Source organism: Oryza sativa, chromosome 10 (assembly GCF_034140825.1).
Source record: "Oryza sativa Japonica Group chromosome 10, ASM3414082v1".
NCBI lineage: Eukaryota > Viridiplantae > Streptophyta > Magnoliopsida > Poales > Poaceae > Oryza > Oryza sativa.
In genome coordinates this window covers 18296987-18305190 of record NC_089044.1, presented here as the reverse complement: position 1 = coordinate 18305190, position 8204 = coordinate 18296987, and positions in this window count along the sequence as shown.

The window sequence follows — 8204 nt, the reverse complement described above, 5'->3', positions numbered from 1 at the left end:
CAACCTATAAAGTTTACAGTAACAACCTATACATTTTTGCAGTAACATATGATGTTACTACCCTTCTAAGATAATGTTACTGCCGAATCATAGTAACAAAGTATGATTGTTACAGGTATATAACTGATTTGTTCACAAATCATCATATGGTAATTTGGTTAGAAGTGCTCGCCATGAGATCATGGGTTCAAGTCTTAAAGTTGAGATTGGGGGAGGATGAGAAATCGGGAGGAGGGAGGAGCGACGGGAGAGGGGGTATTTTTAATTTTTCTAAAAAAGAGAGAAGAAGGAGGGAGAGAAAAAAAGAAGAATAAAAGTTGAGATTGGGGGGAGGAGGATGAGAAATCGGGAGGAGGAAGAGAGAAGAAGGAGGGAGAGAAAAAAATAAAGAAGAAAAGTTGAGATTGGGGGGAGGATGAGAAATCGGGAGGAGGAAGAGAGAAGGAGGGAGAGAAAAATAAAAGAAGAAAAGTTGAGATTGGGGGGAGGATGAGAAATCGGGAGGAGGGGAATCGGAGGGAGGAGCGACAGGAGAGGGGGGCGGGAGGGAGAGAGGAGCGACGGGGAGGGAGGGAGGTGGGGACGGAGGGGGCGCAGGAGGGAGGGAGGTGGGGACCGATGGGAGGTGAGAAGGGGGTGTAGAATAGTTATTCTAAGGGAGGGGTGTATAATAGAGCTACTATATATATATATATATATATATATATATATAGGCGCGGGAGGGAGGGAGGTGGGGACCGATGGGAGGTGGGAAGGGAGTGTAGAATAGTTATTCTAGGGGAGGGGTGTATAATAGAGCTACATACGCAGCATGAGTGCCACAATGGCCCAAGCACGTACGCCACACGTACACGATCTTATCTCGATCGACCACTCCATTTGCGGTATGAATCCACCACGCCAGCAGAGCAGACGATCCAGGTGGTTGGCGAGCACCCTCGTTTTTAAAACGGCGACGTCGACGTGAGGCGACTACGACCTCAACATCGATGTCCATCTCTCTCTAACTTTGAGTAACTGATATGTTTATCTACATGTTAGAGAACAGTGAGTGCATCAGATAAGTCTCGGTTACGTGACCCTGTCACGGAAGTCGTAAATCCTCCGATTTACTGTCATCTGACTTTGAACGATTGACGCCCCACGTGTCAGCGACTCGCTGTAGAGAACAGTAAATCCGAGGATTTACACTGGTGGAGAAACCCTTTGTAGTCCCGGTTCGTAACCCCCCTTTAGTCCCGGTTTCCAAACCGGGAGTACCAATCCGGAAGTAAAGATCGATCTTTAGTCCCGGTTGGTAACACCAACCGGGACTAAAGATGGCTCAGCCACGTGGCCGGCTGAGCCATCTTTAGTCCCGGTTGGTAACACCAACCAGGACTAAAGATCGAGCTGACCTTTTTTTTTTGCATGCCCCTGTTGCTGCATGGTTTATATATATATATAAACCATGCATATATATGTTTCAATACATATATATGCATACATATATATGTATATATATATATTATATTATATTATATGTATATACATGCATAATATATATGTATTTATACATATATATGTTATGCAAATGCATATGTATATAGATATATATATGAACAAAATATATTTACATTATAGAAAATGTGTACACATGCATATAGAAACATATGTAGTCATGTATTAATTACAATCCATTATATGTCCTAGCTAGCTACGATTTCGACGTAGTAGTACTCGCTGCTAGCTCAGAAGCTAAGGACCGGTGAATTGTGTTTCCGTCGTAGTAGAATTCACCCTTGGGATCAAGGATTTCTTCGTTGATGAATCCCATGAGTTGTTCTTGAACCGCCGCGATAAATTCCTTGTGTGTGGTCAGGTTATCCCTCATGCGAATAAACTATATGAATGTATGAAATTGATTAGTAATTAAACAAGAAATCGCTACGTAATGAAATTTTAAATTTATTTGTACGTACATCGAGCTCTCTTGTGGTGATGATTTGGTCTGCAAGGCAGTGGCAATACTCGCACACGTAATAGCCGCACAAGTTAGTTCCCTGCTTTTGCTTTGCGCACTACAAATAAATGACAAACAACGAGAGATCTAATTAATATACACTTGTATGTATTTGAATCGGAGAAATATAAATGTAGAGCATGTGTACTCACAGGAAATTTGAACTTCCGCCTAAGTCTTTCTCTCCATTTGCCGCGGACCAAATGATGGAACCGATACCAAGCCCTACATGGAGTTTAAAGCTATTATTCGTAGTAGCAATTAACATAACAAGATTTTCTTAATTAACAAAGGAACTTATGACGGTACCTGTCTATAAGTTCGAAAACCTTGTCAAACGTAGACTCTTTTTTATCCATTGAGTCATATACGTTGACGGTGCAGGCCTCCAGGTCGATGAGTAAAAGCACCCAGTGGAATCTGCAATGTGCGTGGGATGCATTACATATGAAACACTTAGCAAGTTCGTACGGGAATGAAATTTGGTATGTAGGAAGACAGTAAAATTAAACTAACTCTGTGTTGTATGGCAACAGTATGAACGTCTTGTAATGCTGCGCCTTCAGGAGATGGACGAGATTGTCCTCTGTTTCTTGTGGATATTGGTCGAGCATTGCGACGTTTACTTTCCGAGGGTCGATGAATCCAGTATCGAAAACCCTCCGCCGTCGGGCCCTTTGAATCTCCATTCTACAACGATAAAAGGGAGTATATTATTTTCTATGGTCTACTTATATACAAGGACCTAATTAATTAAAGGAGACGTATAGTAAGAAATCTAACTGAACGATATACTTACAAAATCCAGCAACTCATAATAGAGACGTCGAGGGCGTCCAGCTGGTATAGTTCGTAGATTCCCCTGAAATTGATCCAGAGAATGTCATCTCCTTGCAAGAAGTCCGTGTCCCTGATCCTCGCTCCGATCATCTCTCTACCGGTGGCGCTCATCTCCATGTACAGCTGATGGAACTTGTACATTTGTGTGGGTAGGGACTGCAGCAGCTCAGGCTTGACAAGCGGTTTACCGAGTTCGTACATGTATTTCACTTCCGCCTTTTCGATTGGTGCGACTCCTAGCAATTGATCCGTAGTTAGACCGGTGTCAGTAATAAATTGTTCTATCGTCATTTCTTTACCGGTCACCAACGGCTCGATCTCCTGGTTTGGTTGCTCTCCAAGCTGAGGGACTGGTTTGGACTTTCCAGAAGATGCTTTCTTCAGCGTTCGCTCATAGTCCAATAGCTTGATGGCCTCCTTGACAGATGCAGACATACCCCTGAAGAAGTTCCTGACACTGGGGTCTATAGGAATCTTCTTTTCTGGACTTCGAGGCTTGAATTGTCTCTTGACTTCTGATGCAACGTAAGCGTCAAGCTCCTCTTGCGTGCAATCGTACCCCGGGTCCTTGTTCTTGGCAGCGTCAACTTTCGCCTTCTTTGTTGCCCTTGTGTGGGCAAGCGGTGGAGCTGGGGGGGCCCTTGACTTTGAAGGTACCGGAAGAGGAGCTTGCGGGGGAGTAGGTGTAGGAGCACGAGGAGGAGTCGGTGCAGGATCCTGAGGAGGAGTCGATGCTGGAGCCTGAGGTGGAGACGGTGCTGGCGGAGCATGAGGAGGAGACGGTGCAGGATCCTGAGGAGGAGATGGCGGAGCCGGAGGAGATGGTGCACGAGACGCCGCTTGTCGCCCAGGGAGGATGATGTACCGCCTGCGCCATAGAATAATGGCATGGCATGTGTCTCGTAGATGCGTCTCACCGTCTCCTCCAGGGTAATCCAGCTCGAGGTCCTCGTACGCGCCTTCGACCAACTCAACTTTGACCTTGGAGTATCCTGCTGGAATCGGCCTGGAGTGGTAAGTACCTGAAGGGTCCGTTGGGATGGCCATGCCCGACGCCACCTTCATATTGTGAGAGATTATTTATTAGTAATCAACATATATAAGCAGCAACTAGCGGAATGGCTAAATCTTACCTTTATTGATAAGTTCTTGAAAGGAATATGCAGCTCACATGGTGTCCGCTGAGTGATGTCATCAACGGGACAGGTCGATTCGTCCTGTGTTTGCATGGCGTCCATGCTCTGTGATCCTACCTGCCCCGTTGAGGCGCAGCTGCTACGGTTTCCTGACGGGCTCACCATTGCAGGAGGAATGGTCGGCTGGGGATCATGGGACCGATGTGCGGCCATGCGTTCATCAACCTTCCTTGCCACCTCCTCTTGCATGTTGAGTTCGTAGCTCGATACCCGGAACTCTAGGTCTGCAATCTTCGCCTCGGTATCTCTCTTGCTACTCATCCGACTCCTGTACGTGTGGATGTACTCCTTGAAACCAATCTTCCAAGGAATCACCCCTTTCCCTCGAGTTCGTCCTGGATGCTCTGGAGTCTGCAGGGCGAGTGTCAGCTCGTCCCTATCTCTGTCTGGTCGGAACGTGCCCTGAGAGGAGGCTTCCACTGCATCTGTTAGTCGTCGCGCAGCCTCTTGTATCTGATAGCCGAAGACCAGTGAGCCATCAGCTGGGTTGAGCGTTCCACCGTGAGCATAGTACCAGAACTTCGATCGTTCCGGCCAATTGGCTGTTGCCGGTTCGATACCCCTCTCAATCAAGCTAGCCTCCATCTGCTCCCACTTCGGCATCGCGACGCTATAGCCTCCTGACCCCAAGTGGTGATGGTACTTCTTCTTGGCGGCATTTTCTTTGTTTCTTTCCATCATCGCCTGCCCTTGTTCACCTGTCTTATATGCAACGAACTCGTCCCAGTGATCCCTTAGCTTTGGGAATGTGTCGAAGTTCGGTGTCTGCCCCTTCAGTATATACTTCTGGTACAGATCTCCCTTGAAGCTCTGAAACTGTTCTGCCATTTTCTTCAGAGTCCACCTTTTCACTTTGTCCTCTGTACCCGCAGGAAGGATGAATGTCTCGAGCATTGTGGTCCACAGCATCTCTTTCTCCGAATCTGGGACAAAGCTCTCATGATCTTCGCGTGCCCTTGTTCTTCGCCAGTACACCGTACTGACAGGCACGTTATCCCGCACAACCCAACCGCTGTGACGTACATAGTTCTTGGCGGCTTCGGCCGGGGCACTAGGACGTCCATCTTCTTCCACTTCCGTTATGATGTGCCGACCCTCAAGCTTCTTCGCTGCACCTCGTTGCCCGCGTGCCCTCTTCTGTCCAACGGAGGGTTGACTACCACTAGCCTCCTCCTCCTGGTTCCCCTCCACATCCCTTTCCACGTGCCCCTGCTGGTTCCCCTCCGCATCCCTCTCCACGTTCCCTTCCTCGTTCAAGTACTGGTTTGGATCCTCGTTCCCCTCTTCTTCATTCCAGTACTGGCTGCTTCCCTCCGCGATTGTATCGTACAATATCTGTTCCTCATCGCGGTCAGCCATCTGTTGATACAAGAAACATCTGCTAAGTCACGAGACATTTATGTTTTAACAATCTAAGTCATGTATGCTAAGTGTAAATGTCGTACATTAGAACCCTACACAACCTTACGTGCTAAGTCTAATTACAAATCGTGATATAAGCTAAGTCTAGGTGACGTATATTATACAACCCTAGCTAGTAAATAATTATATACTAAGTCTAATTACAAATAAAATAATCTTATATTAAAACTCAAATAATATTACATGCTAAGACTAAAATAGTCATGTATATGTTAAGTGTTTCGTGCGTATATGCTAAGTCTAATTAAGACTACAATAGTCAATTGCTACTTGTCGCACCAATTCCGTAGTCAATAATTACATACCAAGTCTAATTACAAATAAAGTAATATTATATTAAAACTCAAATAATATTACATGCTAAGACTAAAATAGTAATGTATGCTAAGTGTTTCGTGCGTATATGCTAAGTCTAATTAAGACTACAATAGTCAATTGCTAGGAGTCGCACCAATTCCGTAGTCAATAATGTCATACTAAGTCTAATTTGCAATAAAATAATCTTATATTAAAACTCAAATAATATTAGAACACTACACAATCTTATATGATAAGTCTAATTACAGGTCTAATAATCTTAATTAATTGCATTACAAATATAACAATCATTTATATTATTACGTCACTTGCCTGCTCCAATTCCTTCTAGGGCTAGCTCTTCCACTCAGGCTTGACGGACGACTCCGACAACACGTCGTTTCTGCAAGATACAAAAAAATGTATTAGGATAAATGCGAAGTAACATATATATATATATATATATATATATATATATATATATATATATATATATATATATATATATATATATATATATATATATATATATATATATATATATATATACATATATATATATATATATACATATATATATACATATATATATATATATACATATACATATATATATATATATATATATATATATATATATATATATATATATATATATATATATATACATATATATATATATATATACATATATATATACATATATATATATATATACATATACATATATATATACATATATATATATATATACATATATATATATATTGACGGAGCTTGGGGCTCCTCACCGGGAGACCGCGCAGGCCCCCCTTTGCCGGTTCGGCCGGGGGCCCTGGGTGAGATTCTAAGCTCCTAGTCTGTATGTGGAAGGTTCGCGAGAGTAGAAACACACAAGACACGGGCGATGTATACAGGTTCGGGCCGCTGAGAAGCGTAATACCCTACTCCTGTGTTTTGGTGGATCTGTGTATGAAGAAGCTACAAAGTGCGAGCCAGCCCCCGATTGTTCTGGGATCCTTTTTCTCTCTCTCAAATCCCCTCTTCTAAGTGGGCAAGGTCCTCCTTTTATATCTCAAGGGGATACCACATGCACCATCTCTCCCTCTCTTTCTTTTGTGTGGGGACTCATCCTCTCTTCCCTCCAATTTGACTTCTCTTCATTGATGGACGGAGATTTGTATGGCTGCCATCCGAATGACCTTCTGATGGGACGGCCCATACCTACCTCCACTTCCGCCGGAAGCAGGCGCGACGTGGGAACATGGCTGTCTGCTGACGACATGACCATTGTCAGACCGGTCTCAAATCGGTCATTCTTGTACACCACGTGTCAGTTTAACAATCTGCATGCTCGCCCCTCTTCATACAATGTCTTGCTTGTAATGGTTAGGATGAAGCCTGGTATATATCTGACCGGGACCAACGTGCCATCTCCAGGAGCTAACACGCCGGCTCCGGCTAGGGACAAGTGCTTGGAGGCTCTCGTCCTGACGGGATGGGGCGAGGCGTGCGTCAGACCGCCTGTCGCCACCTAACCCACGATTTGACCGGTCTGTGACTGATCACAGACCGGATGAACGAGCGCGCTGCACTGCGCTACATGCGGCGTGACGCGCTCGTCCAAACCGCAATAAATGCGATTAGGTGAGTGCCGCTGCGCTCACCTAACCCATACACGCGGCGCAAAATCCACAAGGGGTCGGGGCGCCCTAGCCCTCGGGGCCGAGACGGGAGCGGTCCGACCCCTCGGGGAGACAAAGAGAAGGGCGGCCATATCACCCTCGGGCCCGACCCCCCCCCCCCCCCCGAGGGGGTTAGGCCACGTGGGTGATCGTGTCTGCCTCAAGTCTCTAAGTCATGATACTCCCGGTCCCATGTCACCGACATATATATATATATATATATATATATATATATATATATATATATATATATATATATATATATATATATATATATATATATATATATATATATATATATATATATATATATATATATATATATATATTGCATTTCACGTTAACGTTCGTCCTCGTTCGTTCGCTCATTCACGTTCCCTAGCTCGTTCACGTTCGTTCGCTCGTTCTCATTCACGTTCGTTCGCTTGTTCTCATTCACGTTCGTTCCCTCGTTCTCGCTTGTCTTCGTTCGATCGTTCTCGTTCTCGCTCTCGTTCGTTCGATCGTTCTCGTTCTCATTCACGTTGTCGCGGCAACGTACGTTGACGTGTTCGTTCTCGCTCTCGTTCGTTCGATCGTTCTCGTTCTCGTTCGTTAACGGCGGTGTGGCGGCATCGGGGCGGCGGTTGGCGCGGCGGCGTGGCGACGGCGGCGGCGGCGTGGCGTTGTGGGGCCGTGGCGGCGGCGGCGTGGCGTGGCGGCGGTGGCGTGGCGTAGCGTGGTGGCGGCGGCGTGGCGTGGCGGCGGCGGCATTGCGCGCGC